Here is a 15,396-nt window from a genome sequence, read left to right on the forward strand (position 1 = left end):
GCTTCAGTGACACAACAGTCATTTCAGTCATCTCCATTTTTAAGGTTCCAAGAAAACATTTAAGGGAACCAGGGGCCTGGGAGCGTGGGCGCCCCTCGAGCAGAAGGGCAAGAGAGAGGGCGTGCGGCTCCCGGCGCGGGAGCGCGGCGGCGGCCCCTCGGAAAAGCAGGCTACGAGGCGAGCTGCGCATAGGTAGCGCAGTGGGCTCTGCTGGGCCGGAACGCTCGCGCAGACTAGCCAACTGCCGCGCTCGCAAACCTGCCGCGCAGGGACGCGCGAATGCTGGGAGGCCCCATCCACGGGGCGGAGCCCGGGCCTCCGAGGCCCCGCCCCACCGAGGCCCCACCCACTTCCCGCAGCTCAGTGCCGGGAGGCCCTCTTCCGGACATTTTTGTTTTCACGTCATTAGAACTTGGAAAGGCTCTGATGACTATGCAAAAATTCTGCCAGATGGAGTTTTTCTTTTCCCTGTTTTTTCCTTGAAATTGGTCAATATTTTGCTTCAGTTGTTTATTTGTTTTGTGGGACTGCTAATGATTCCGAGTAGCATATATTAACAGATAAAGATCTTTAAAAGAGTCACCAATCCTTTCACTCTTTCCTTAAATGAAATTGTCACCTTGAAAAAATTCCCTCCACTCTCTTTCCTAAAATTGTCACTGTGAGACAGGGACCATGGGCTTAGACAGAAGAGGGTGAGGGCCTCCGGAAAAAGCAAGGCAGGATATTTACAGTCAGAGCAATGTAACCACATGCAAGGAAACCCCCTACCAAATCTCTGTGTTAAACATTAAGCACTAGAGTCATTCTTCAGTGAGATAGGTTGATATGCCCGAGATAAACAAAAGTAGCCCATGTTTTTATTATGCTAATCGTTTGTAATCATGTGTAAGATTCACTTTAGCAAGCTAAAATGGACTTAATATCTCATCAAAGACAAACATCCTAAGGCCACTTTTAACAAGTCCACACCCTAAGCCCTTTATAAGTTCACAAAAATCCTCAACTGCCTATAAATTCCCTAGACAATGCACCACCTAGGACTATCTTGTCTCCTCCTGGCATGAGCCAGGAGCTCTGTCCTCTCACTGTCTGTCTCGATAAAAGCCACTCTCTCGCTCTCCTACTTAGTGTTTACTAAGTTCATTCTTTGACTCCACAAACAAGAACCCTGGCGTCAACTAAAGAACACATTCTTGGTAAAATTGATTTCTCTCTCTCAGGAAAATACAATGCTCAATATATCATACATAAACTCTTCTCTGTAGACCTATGTCTGCAAACTGAATGTTGTGCACATCGTAGAAAAATATACCCAGTGATTTTTATATTTTAAGCTTAGGTTTTGGGATTTTACTCAATTACTTAAACTCTAAACCTGTGAATGTCCAATATGGCAGCCACCTGCCACATGTAGCAGCCTACATTTAAATTAATTAAAATGAAATTCAAATCTCACTTTCTTTAACACGTTAGGCATATTATCACCCTGAAGGACGGCTATTGGATGGTACTGTTCCATATCATTCAGCTCCATCATTTGTTTAATTCAAAACTTTCTGGTTCTGTGACATCAGTTTGCAGAGCCCTCTGAGCAGTCTCTCTAGTGAACACATGGCTTCAGAAGCTCCCTAGAGAAAACTTAACTATTGATTTCTCAGAGCCTCTCTGAGAACATCACTTACAAGTACTTTTTTAAAATTTCTATCCCTTCCTTGCTAGATAGCCAGTTAAAATTACCCAATCTTTCCCCAAACATATGTTGTTTAAAACCTACCCCTCTCCCTGTAATATCTTATAGGTGAGAGAGATCACGTGAAATATTTAACAATGGAAAGATATTTTGCCAAAAACTACCTTTCTTAAGGCATCTTTGATGTCTTTATTCCTCAAGCTATAGATCATGGGATTCAGAGTTGGAGGCATCACAGTATAGAAGACAGAAAAAAGAATATTCACCAGTGATGAGATATCTGACTTGGACACCAAATAGGGAGTAGTGCCAGTTGAGAAAAATAAGATTATGACAAAAAGTGAGGAAGGCAGGTGGAGAAGGACTTTGATCTGCCCTTTGCTGATGGGATTTTCAGCACAGTATGACATATGTAAGTGTAGGATACTATGATGGAAGTAAAGCACCCCAAAGCCAAGAAAAAAATTATGGCAGTTATGACATTCTTCACAATATGTGTCCCAATGCATGAGATTTTCAGTAAGGAAGGAACATCACAGAAAAATTGTTGTATTAGAAAGCTGCAGAAGGTTAATGAGAAGGTGCTAGAAGTGTACATGCCCCCACCTATGCCCCCACTGAACCAAGAAGCTGTGGCTAGGCACACACAGACCTTCCTGTTCATGAAGGCTTCATAGTGTAAGGGATGGCAAATGGCCACATAGCGGTCATAGGCCATCACTTTGAGTAAGACCAGCTCCGAAAATGCCAGGTAGAGGACCAAAAACAGCTGTGTGGCACAGCCTAGGAAAGACATGGTCCTGGTGTGTGTTAATGAACTGATGATAGATTTGGGTACAGTGACTGAGATGAATAAAGAATCTAAGAGGGAGAGCTGCTTCAGGAAAAAGTACATGGGAGTAGAAAGGCGCTGGTCCACCGAGGTGAGGGTGATGATGAGGATATTACCCAGGAGAGCGGTCATGTAGATCAATAAGAATAGGATAGCATGTAAGATTTGAATCTCATGAATCTCTGAGAACCCCATGAGGATGAAGTCTGTCATACCAGTGAGGTTGGCCATTTCCAATGTGTAGGTTCCTCCAGCTGGTGAAAGAAAGGTCAGTGTTCAGAAAGAGAAACAGGGTCCTAGCAAGGTAAGCCAACATCTCACTTATGATATCAATTATATATAATCTTTATTACACAGACGTGTGTGCTTTAACAACCAGTAATTTCACATTTATTCTTACATATATTTCTATTGACAGATAAACATGTTTCATGTGTTTATGAGAAAATAAAAGACACCCTTATACAGAATCATCAATGACATATTTACATAACTCAAAATTTAAATGTGCTTTCATTAGTCCTTGCAAAGAAAGGTTATATATTACATGCAATTCCTATCATATACCCATTTATATATTTTAATCTTTCTACAATTCTGCTCTCGTGAATGTACGTGTAGATGGAAAACCTTTGTATACTGTGCAAAGCATCTATTCAGAAATATCTAAATAATCAACTTGGGATGTATACTTTCACATTCTTTTTACTTGGATTCAGCTGCTTGCCTTACACTTCCTTGTACTTAATTACAGTGAACAAGAATGATAACCAGTTTATTTACAAATATGATCAATGACAGTCTGGGTGGTATACAGATCTCAGTTAGTAAGCCACCGGTCTGCTCTGTGAGTTTTGCAGAATTAGGACAGTAAATTCACTAAAATCAAAGTCCTAAGAAAATAAAGAGCCCAGAGGATCAGTCCTTTGAATTGGAGCCTCATCACCAAATTTATTTCACCTATTTAGGATTAATTTAAGGGTATTGCATTTCTAATTAAGGCTCATTTCTTTTTTGCATAATATGTAACCACATAATGACATGGAAATAGGTATCATGATGACTAATATTTCTTTCCTGTCTTTTTTGCTCAATAGTTACTTTTTTTTTTTCAATAGTTACTTTTAAAAATTTATTTACATACATGTTTTTGAGGGTAAGATGCTGGGACTATTAGAATTCAATGTATGTTGAGAATATGACATATGCACTGAGAATGAACTAAACGCTGTTAGTGAACAATGTCATAAAATATGCAACAAGATTATAAAAACAATCTTGGGCCACATTAAAATAATGTCAGTGTTATCATCTGAACTCTAGTTATGGATCAATTCTCGATATAATGATTATAAGGTAGAGCAACAGAATAAGTCAAAATGAAGCCATCATTTATAGGCAGCCTGAAATATCAAAGAGGTAACAAGGATGAATAAGAGCAAAAAACTGAGTTTTTTCTAAAGCAAACTTAGTTCAATTTCTATAAAAAAACTGAGATATTTCAATACTGGATATATTTACTCTTCCTAGAATATTTAATTAATTTCATGAACATTCAAATTAATGTTTAGCAAAACATAGTAAGTCAAGTCTTATAGATAGAAAGATGGGAAATGGGAATAATTTGAGAGTATAATAGCATTACGTTTCTGTTATTGCAGCAATAAATCATGCTTTAATCAAGTTCTGTCATTAACATATTCTGTAATCTTAAAATATTTCCCTTTCCATGAGTTGCCATATTCAAAATTACCTCTAGAATTTCTGAAATCCTGATAATACAGCTTATCTCTGCCAATAAGTGACTGTTACTTACTACATCAAGTCTAAATTTCTTAATTTTACTTTTTAGTATGGGGTGTTCTACACCTTACACATCCTTATTCATTTCTCGTAAATTCCATCATGAAAACTTTCTTGAAGTATGACATATTTCAAATTCTTTAGAATATCTTACGTTCCATTATGCCTTCACTATATCATTCTCCCTTTCATATAAGACAGACAGACATAAGGTACACTGAGGGTTTTTTTCCAAAACTAAACAATCTTACACTTTTTTATTGTCAATACTAAAATTAGCATTTATTAGTAGTATGTCAAAATAGTAATTTTCTATAAAATGTTTTCCTTTAAATAAGTGTTCTTACACAATGTCTATGGTATTTTATCCCTGAAATTGTTTCAAGCCTGTTAATTGAGGAATATGAGTATTACCTCAAATGTCAATATAGAAAATTTAATTAACACTTAATGTTATAATAAATTCTCAGAGAACTTAAAGTGAATAACTTGCAACTTGGCAGGCTTGTGATTTGTTCTGGCTATTTTCTTCAAGACTACACTTTACTTGAGAAAAGGATAAACTCACTTGATAAACTTGCCCATCAATTTTGGTTAAGCTACTACATGAATGATGAAATCCACTGTTGGCTGAAAAGAAATTCAATTCTAAAGACATATATTTTCCTCTTTTCTTCAGGGTAATATGTCCAAAGTAATGTATTAGATCACCTCTTTGTTCCTCCAGCAGCTTTTAAAGGTTTGCCCGCTCCCTTCCTTACCAGAGTAGGCACGGGCCTCACCCTGGAAAGCAGATTATGTCACATGAAAACAAGTGCTCCAGAGATTTACTCCCAAGAAATTCAACAAATCAGCAATTATGATTAATTGTCTGGTTTGGACCATTTATGAATCGTGATCGCAAAGGATCACTTTTTCTTGTGAATAGCTTTATTGATATTTTCCAAATTACAAAACATATTCATGAACTGAATTTCAAACAGTTACTAGGATGCTTCTATTTTATTAGCATTTTGATAAGCATGCTTCGTTCCATTCTTCCCTCCTGCTATCCCTCCCACAATTATTTATTTAATTACTGCTATGTTATGCAGGGAAAAGTCTGAGGAATGGTATGCTAAGCAGAGAGGAAAGCAAGCTCAAAATCTTGGATTTTTGGTGATTTTGGGGCACTGCAGTTGGGGTCCTGTACCTTAAATACTGTGAGTGATAGGACAAGGAAAAAGTGCAAGGTGATTATTCATTGGTAGCCAAAAGCCAAATAATTATGTCAAAGTGTTCACTCTCTGTGATTTATTTCCAGACTTGGAGGTTTTGTTAAATACTAGTAGGAATTTGCCATCTTATTGAAAGAAGCTTTGGGAAAAGCCCTGTAAGTACTGGACTCTTGTGAGGGAAAAAAGTGATAGATTATTGCATTAAGCATCCTTCCACCACTCAAAAGTTTCACCACCATTCTTCTTAAGTTAGTCAGCTTTTTAAAGATATTGGAATACATTATGCTATTTTTAATTCTCTATTTTCTGTTCATTGTAAGGAATGGCAAACTATAAGAAAAATATTCACTTTTGGGAATTGAGTTTCTATAATTAAAATAGGGAAATATCTGTTATATACTAATTCTTTATTATAAATTGATATTGAATACTACATAGTACAGCCTTATATGTATTAGTGTCATCAAATGTAATTTTTCCCACCAAGTATATTTATGCATATTAATTGTATTTCTATTATTAATGTTTTTTATGAGAAGAAAAGCAGCATAGGTAACTAAATTAGAAAATTCTTAAGAAGTAAAAGATTCAGATTTGTTGTGGGCAAACAGTGGGTATTGTAAATGAACTTTATCGTAAGTACTATAGCTACATGAATCCAAAAGATGTCGAGCAGTCAAGACAAAAAAAGGCAAAGTAATCCATATTGAAGAGAAGAGGAAAAAACATCCTCTATTTGAGGGCATAGATGATGTTGATTTGAGATCTTTCGTCTTGACGTATGCATTGACAACTATGTATTTCCCACTGAAGACTGCCTTCACTGTATCCTGTAAGTTTTTAGATGCTCTGTTTTCATTATTCACCCCTAAATATCTCATAATTTCACTTGTGTTTCTTTTTTGTACAACATGGTTTTTTAGAATGTGTTGTTAAATGTCCAAGTATTTGTGTATTTTCTGGTTTCCTTCTGTTTTTAATTTCCATCTTCATTACTTTGTGGCTGGAGAAAGTATTAATGTAATACCAGAAAATTTTCAATATATCCTGGCTTGTTTTGTGTTTACCACATAGTTTTCCTAGGGCATATTCCATGTGAACTAGAGAAGAATATGAATTATATCACTGTTGTTAGACTGCACTATATATGTTTATAAGGTCTCTGTTTCATTGTGCTATACAAGCCCTCTAATTTTTTTTATGCTTAGATGTTCTATAAATTATTGGAAATGAAGTATTGAATTTACCAAACATACTATAAAACTATTTCTCTATTCTGGCAAAAGTTGCATTATACATTTTGTGGTTCTGTGGTGTAGTGCAAATATTTATATAATTGCTACATCTTCATGAATTAATACTCTATCAAAACATAGAGATATTTTTCACTTTTTAAACTTTTTTGTCTTATAAGCCTATTTTTTCCAAGGTTAGTTTAGTAAACCTAACTCCATGTTTGCTACCATTTGCATTAAATATATTTTTCTGTCCTTTCATTTTCAGTCAATTTGTATCTAAAACAAGTATCCAATGGATGTCCCATAAAAGGATCACATTGTTTCACTTATTCCACTAATTTTGACATTTGATTAGATAGTTTACCACTTACACTTTTAGTGATTATTGATAAAGGACTTAGGCCTGACAATTGCTATTCTTTGTGTATGTCTTTTTTACTTTTTATATCCTCCAACACTGATTCCATTTCTATTTGCCTTTGTAATGAAATGTTTTGTTTCCCTTTGCTATATATTTTTTGTATATTTTAATACATGTTTACTGTTACATTGAAGTTTATTTTTCCCATTATAAATTTACAGCCATCAAATTTGAACTTATGAGAACTTAATATCAATAACATAAAGCTATTTATATGCTCTGTTTCTGTGTTATTGCTGTTGCAAATTACATCTTTTTACGTTGTGAGGCCATTGACATTAATTTTTAGCATTTGTTTTGGAAATCATGTAGAAAATTATAATGCAATTACTCTCTAAAGAAGCAATTATTCTGTATTTATATTTTTCCCATATATTTAACACTATCAAATCTTTAATTTCTTCACAGGGCATTGATTTATTCTCTAGTTTCCTTTCATTTCAGTTGGAATTATTCACTTTAGCATTTCTTATAGGGCAAGCCAACAGGTGACATCTCTCATGTTTTATTTTTCTGTGAATGGCTTATTTTCTCCTCATGTTTAAAGAACAGTGTTACTGGATATAAAATTCTAGTTTGAGAGAGAGGGGGAGCCAACATGGCGGCGTGAGTAGGACAGTAGGAATCTCCTCCCAAAAACATATATACTTTTGAAAATACAACAAACACAACTAGCCCTAAAAGAGAGACCAGAAGACGCAGGACAGTGGCCAGACTGCAGCTACACCAGCGAGAACCCAGTGACTGGTGAAAGGGGTAAGATACAAGCCCCGGACTGCGGGACCCGAGCGCCACTCCCCCCAGCTCCCGGCTGGAGGAGAATAGGCAGAGGGGGAGGGAGACGGAGCCCAGGACTGCTGAACACCCAGCCCCAGCCATCCGGGCCAGAGCGCAGACACAGTATGTGCCCAGGGGGCCCTGGATACTGGGGAAACAGGGAGTAAGACCTCTGAGCGGGTGCCGAAGCTGATGCCCCTGTGACAAATAAAAGCGGGGGCTTTTTGAAAGTCTTAAAGGGACAGGGACTTAACAGCTTGACGGAAACAACCCAGGTCACAGTACAGCAGCTGGAAATTACAGGGAAAACCGGGTGCACTAACCCCCTGGGCAACAGATCTGAGACCCCTCATGGAGGTAAACAGTTAAGCAGCTCCCCCATCCATTACCCGACCCGGCACTGCGAAAGCAGAGAAGCAGCCTGAGACAAATTCCGCCCACTGAAAGGGAAATTTCTCCCTCCCGGCCAGGCAAGACACAAAGACCCACTCTACACACAATTACCCAACGCAAGCCACTAGGGGTCGCAGTTGTCCCAGTAAAGAAAGGCCAGTAGCAAGTGAAAATTTTGGCCCTCCCAGCTGACAGTCAATAGCACCTGTCAACATGAAAAGGCAAAAAAATATGATCCAGACAAGACTAACCCAGACAGCTTCGGCATCTGCTACATCTTCCCCTGAGAAGGAACCTGGGGAGATAGATTTAGCCAGTCTTCCTGAAAAAGAATTCAAAACAAAAGTCATAACCATGCTGATGGACTTGCAGAGAAATATGCAAGAACTAAGGAAGGAGAATTCAGAAATAAAACAAGCTCTGGAAGGAATTCAAAACAGAATGGACAAGATGCAAGAGACCATTAATGGACAAGAAAACAGAGAACAGGAACGCAGAGAAGCTGATGCAGAGAGAGCTAAAAGGATCTCCAGGAATGAAAGAATTTTAAGAGAGCTGAGTGACCAAATGAAAAGGAACAATAAAAGAATCATAGGTATTCCAGAAGAAGTAGAGAGAGAAAAGGGGATAGAAATGTCTTTGAAGAAATAATTGCTGAAAACTTCCCCAAACTAGGGGAAGAAATGGCCTCTCAGACCACAGAGGTACACAGAACTCCCAGGACAAGGGATCCAAGGAGGGCAACACCAAGACACATAATAATTAAAATGCCAAAGATCAAAGACAAGGACAAAGTATTACAGGTAGCCAGAGAGAAAAAAAAGTTTACCTACAAAGGAAAACCCATCAGGCTATCATCAGACTTCTCAACAGAAACCCTACAGGCCAGAAGAGAATGGCATGATATACTTAATGCAATGAAACAGAAGGGCCTCGAACCAAGAATACTGTATCCAGCACGAATATCATTTAAATATGAAGGAGGGATTAAACAATTCCCAGACAAGCAAAAGTTGAGGGAATTTGCCTCCCACAAACCACCTCTACAGGGCATCCTACAGGGACTGCTCTAGATGGGAGCACTCCTAAAAAGAGCACACAACAAAACACCCAACATATGAAGAAGGGAGGAGGAGGAATAAGAAGGGAGAGAAATAAAGAATCATCAGACTGTGTTTATAATAGCTCAACAAGCGAGTTAAGGTAGACAGTAAGACAGTAAAGAAGCTAACCCTAAACGTTTGGTAACCACAAACTTAAAGCCTGCAATGGCAATAAATTCATACCTTTCAATAATCACCCTAAATGTAAATGGACTGAATGCACCAATCAAAAGACACAGAGTAATAGAATGGATAAAAAAGCAAGATCCATCCATATGCTGCTTACAAGAGACTCACCTCAAACCCAAAGACGCGCACAGACTTAAAGTCAAGGGATGGAAAAAGATATTTCATGCAAACAACAGAGAGAAGAAAGCAGGTGTTGCAATTCTGGTATCAGACAAAACAGACTTCAAAATAAAGAAAGTAACAAAAGACAAAGAAGAACATTACATAATGATAAATGGCTCAGTCCATCAAGAGGATATAACCATTATAAATATATATGCACCCAATACAGGAGCACCAACATACCTGAAACAAATATTAACAGAACTAAAGGAGGAAATAGAATGCAACGCATTCATTCTAGGAGACTTCAACACACCACTCACTCCAAAGGACAGAACCACCAGGCATAAAATAAGTAAGGACACAGAGGCACTGAACAACACACTAGAACAGATGGACCTAATAGACATCTACAGAACTCTACATCCAAAAGCAACAGGATACACATTCTTCTCAAGTGCACATGGAACATTCTCCAAAATAGACCACATACTAGGACACAAAAAGAGCCTCAGTAAATTCCAAAAGATTGAAACCCTACCAACCAACTTTTCAGACCGCAAAGGCATTAAACTAGAAATAAACTGTTCAAAGAAAGCAAAAAGTCTCACAAACACATGGAGGCTAAATAACACGCTCCTAAATAATCAATGGATCAATGACCAAATCAAAATAGAGATTCAGCAATATATGGAAACAAATGACAACAACAACACTAAGCCCCAACTTCTGTGGGACACAGCAAAAGCAGTCTTAAGAGGAAAGTATATAGCAATCCAAGCATATTTAAAAAAGGAAGAGCAATCCCAAATGAACGGTCTAACGTCACAACTATCGAAATTGGAAAAAGAAGAACAAATGAGGCCTAAGGTCAGCAGAAGGAGGGATATAATAAAGATCAGAGAAGAAATAAATAAAATTGAGAAGAATAAAACAATAGCAAAAATCAATGAAACCAAGAGCTGGTTCTTCGAGAAAATAAAAAAATTAGGTAAGCCTCTAGCCAGACTTATTAAGAGGAAAAGAGAGTCAACACTAATCAACAGTATCAGAAACGAGAAAGGAAAAATCACGACGGACCCCGCAGAAATACAAAGAATTATTAGAGACTACTATGAAAACCTATATGCTAAAAAGCTGGGAAACCTAGGAGAAATGGACAACTTCCTAGAAAAATAAAACCTTCCAAGACTGACACAAAAAGAAACAGAAAATTTAAACAGACCTATTACCGGCAACGAAATTGAAGCAGTAATCAAAAAACTACCAAAGAACAAAACCCCTGGGCCAGAAGGATTTACCTCGGAATTTTATCAGACATACAGGGAAGACATAATACCCATTCTCCTTAAAGTTTTCCAAGAAAAAGAATAGGAGGGGATACTCCCAAACTCATTCTATGAAGCTAACATCACCCTAATACCAAAACCAGGCAAAGACACCACCAAAAAAGAAAACTACAGACCAATATCCCTGATGAACTTAGATGCAAAAATACTCAACAAAATCTTAGCAAACCGATTTCAAAAATACATCAAAACCATCGTACACCATGACCAAGTGGGATTCATCCCAGGGATGCAAGGATGGCACAACATTCGAAAGTCCATCAATATCATCCACCACATCAACAAAAAGAAAGACAAAAACCACATGATCATCTCCATAGAGGCTGAAAAAGCATTTGACAAAGTTCAACATACATTCATGATAAAAACTCTCAGCAAAATGGGAATAGAGGGCAAGTACCTCAACATAATAAAGGCCATCTATGAAAAACCCACAGCCAACATTATATTGAACAGCGAGAAGCTGAAAGCATTTCAGCTGAGATCGGGAGATAGACAGGGATGCCCACTCTCCCCACTGTTATTTAACATAGTACTGGAGGTCCTAGCAACGGCAATCACACAAAACAAAAAAATACAAGGAATCCAGATTGGCAAAGAAGAAGTTAAACTGTCACTATTTGCAGATGACATGATACTGTACATAAAAAACCCTAAAGACTCCACCCCAGAACTACAAGAACTGATATCGGAATACAGCAAAGTTGCAGGATACAAAATCAACACACAGAAATCTGTGGCTTTCCTATACACCAACAATGAACCAACAGAAAGAGAAATCAGGAAAACAACTCCATTCACAATTGCACTAAAAAAAATAAAATACTTAGGAATAAACCTAACCAAAGAAGTGAAAGACATATATTCTGAGAACTACAAGTCACTCTTAAAAGAAATTAAAGGGGACACTAACAGATGGAAACGCATCCCATGCTCATGGCTAGGAAGAATTAATATCATCAAAATGGCCATCCTGCCCAAAGCAATATACAGATTTGATGCAATCCCTATGAAACTACCTGCAACATTCTTCAATGAACTGTAACAAATAATTCAAAAATTCATATGGAAACTCCAAACAACCCGAATAGCCAAAGCAATCCTGAGAAAGAAGAATAAAGTAGGGGGGATCTCACTCTCCAACTTCAAGCTCTACTATAAAGCCATAGTAATCAAGACAATTTGGTACTGGCACAAGAACAGAGCCACAGACCAATGAAACAGACTAGACAATCCAGACATTAACCCAGACATATATGGTCAATTAATATTTGATAAAGGAGCCATGGACATACAATGGCGAAATGACAGTCTCTTCAACAGATGGTGCTGGCAAAACTGGACAGCTACATGTAGGAGAATGAAACTGGACCATTGTCTAACCCCATATACAAAAGTAAACTCAAAATGGATCAAAGACTTGAATGTAAGTCACGAAACCATTAAACTCTTGGAAGAAAACATAGGCAAAAACCTCTTAGACATAAACATGAGTGACCTCTTCTTGAACATATCTCCCCGGGCAAGGAAAACAACAGCAAAAATGAACAAGTGGGAGTATATTAAGCTGAAAAGCTTCTGTACAGCAAAAGACACCATCAATAGAACAAAAAGGAACCCTACAGTATGGGAGAATATATTTGAAAATGACACATCCGATAAAGGCTTGACGTCCAGAATATATAAAGAGCTCACACGCTTCAACAAACAAAAAACAAATAACCCAATTAAAAAATGGGCACAGGAACTGAACAGACAGTTCCCCAAAAAAGAAATACAGATGGCCAACAGACACATGAAAAGATGCTCCACATCGCTAATTATCAGAGAAATGCAAATTAGAACTACAATGAGGTATCACCTCACACCAGTAAGGGTGGCTGCCATCCAAAAGACAAACAACAGCAAATGTTGGCGAGGCTGTGGAGAAAGGGGAACCTTCCTACACTGCTGGTGGGAATGTAAATTTGTTCAACCATTGTGGAAAGCAGTATGGAGGGACATCAAAATGCTCAAAATAGACATACCATTTGACCCAGGAATTGCACTCCTAGGAATTTACCCTAAGAATGCAGCAATCAAGTATGAGAAAGACCAATGTACCCCTATGTTTATCGCAGCACTATTTACAATAGCCATGAATTGGAAGCAACCTAAATGTCCATCGATAGATGAATGGATAAAGAAGATGTGGTACATATACACAATGGAATACTACTCAGCCATAAGAAAAGGGCAAATCCAACCATTTGCAGCAACATGGTTGGAGCTGGAGGGTATTATTCTCAGTGAAACAAGCCAAGCAGAGAAAGAGAAATACCAAATGATTTCACTCATCTGTGGAATATAAGAACAAAGGAAAAACTGAATTAACAAAACAGCAGCAGAATCACAGAACTCAAGAATGGACTAACAGGTACCAAAGGGAAAGGGACTGGGGAGGATGGGTTTGTAGGGAGGGATAAGGGGGGCAGAAAAAGAGGGGTATTAAGATTAGCATCCATAGCGGGATGGGAGTAAGGGGAGGGCTTTACAACACAGAGAAGACAAGTAGTGATTCAACAACAGTTTGCTACGCTGATGGACAGTGACTGTAAAGGAGTATATAGGGGGGACCTGGTATAGGGGAGAGCCTAGTAAACAAAGTATTTGTCATGTAAGTGTAGATTAATGATTAAAAAAAAAAAAGCAGTTCCTATGTGGTGACCTCTAATGAGTTCTACACAACGATATAAAGGGCATATAAAAGTGTAGGCAAAGGGTCTGTTTGTGTTTATACAGAGGATCAAAGCCTAATTTGGCTACCCCGAAAATGAACTAAGATACGATATGAAAAAGAACTTCCAACATCAGCACTCTCGGGAAGACTCATGACAGAAGATGATCAGCAAAAAAAAAAAACTCCAACAAAGATCCATGCACTGCCACAGATGTAGTTGCACTCATCCCACCAGTTCCTGGACTTGCCATGGGAATGATGAAGGAGATATCTAAGCTGGCCTGTGCATACAGTAAAACAAAAAATTGGACTGGATCTATACTGTTGGAACTAAACTAAGAATTAGGAGAAGTGCAAATTGTAGCACTCCAAAATCTTACAACCACAGACTATTTACTGTTAAAAGAACATATTGGATGTGAACAGTACCCAGGAATGGGGTGTTCTAGTTTATCTGAATTCTCTCAGACTGTTTAAGTTCAGTCGGTCAATATCCACCATATCATAGATAAGTTTTCACAAATGCCTAAGGTGCCTAACTGGTTTTCTTGGTTTCACTGTAGATGGCTGGTAATTACAAGTATGCTTTGGTTAGGTAACTATATTCCTATTATGTTAATGTGTGTGCACAGTTTAATTAGTAGTTTAAAACCTATCCATGCTGAAGTTACTCTACAAGAAGATATGTCAAAGAAATAATCAATCTTCCCATGTTTTCTTCTGCCTGCTACCTCTATAGCTTTTCTTCTTCCTACCTAATCACAACCTTTAAATAGAACTCGTGCCACATGTCGAATTTACCGAGTATCATAATTCTTCCAAGTGGTAAAGACACCTCAAGACAAATGCTGGGCATAGAAGCCACAGGGCCTAAATATGCAAAGAAGTAAAAAGCCAACCTTTTCAAACAAAAGGCTTCTCTCTCACTTACCAACTTAACATTTCCCTGTATGGCCCCGGAAGATGACTGGTTAGCCAGAGATGGGTAAGTTTCCTCAAGGGAGGAACAACCTAAGACAGGCACAGTCGCGGGGGGCCATCTGGTGAGAAAATGGGGAGCAGCGAGGTGAGGCTTAGAACTCCCCCCTCATGTTCTGAGAGAAATCTTCTACATACATGGATGTTTATTGCCCTCGTCTAGCTCGGATTAACACATAGTCTACAGGCACACACCTGATCATCTACATTTGCTGTCTTACCACTCTAAACTCTGTTTTCTACGTTTATCTGGTATCTACCTACCACTTCAGCATTTTATTAAAAATAATAATAATAGAGAAATGTGGTATCCACATATAAATCAAGTTTAAAAATCAAATGAATATTCATATTTGAACTGACTGTGTATAATTCATAATGCATGAACAAAACCGAAAGCTTCTATGATGACTGCCCTTGCACTGTTCACCATGTAACTTATTCACTATGTAAGAATTTTTACTCCATGTAAGAATTTGTTCGTTATGCATCAGAAGATTGGAGACTGACGAAAATTAGGCTTGGGGTGGATTAATGATTGTGCATTGAGTATTGACCCCCCTATACAGAAATTTATTGTTG

At 37.9% G+C, this 15,396-nt stretch overlaps 1 pseudogene; it reads left to right on the plus strand.

Moving 5' to 3' along the window:
• The first annotated feature begins 2,487 nt into the window (after positions 1-2,487).
• LOC130680246 (olfactory receptor 5F1-like) overlaps positions 2,488-15,396 on the plus strand; it is a 43,028-nt pseudogene continuing 30,119 nt past the window's right edge.

The sequence above is a fragment of the Manis pentadactyla genome, chromosome 13, assembly GCF_030020395.1.
Source record: "Manis pentadactyla isolate mManPen7 chromosome 13, mManPen7.hap1, whole genome shotgun sequence".
In the NCBI taxonomy this organism is placed as follows: Eukaryota; Metazoa; Chordata; class Mammalia; order Pholidota; family Manidae; genus Manis; species Manis pentadactyla.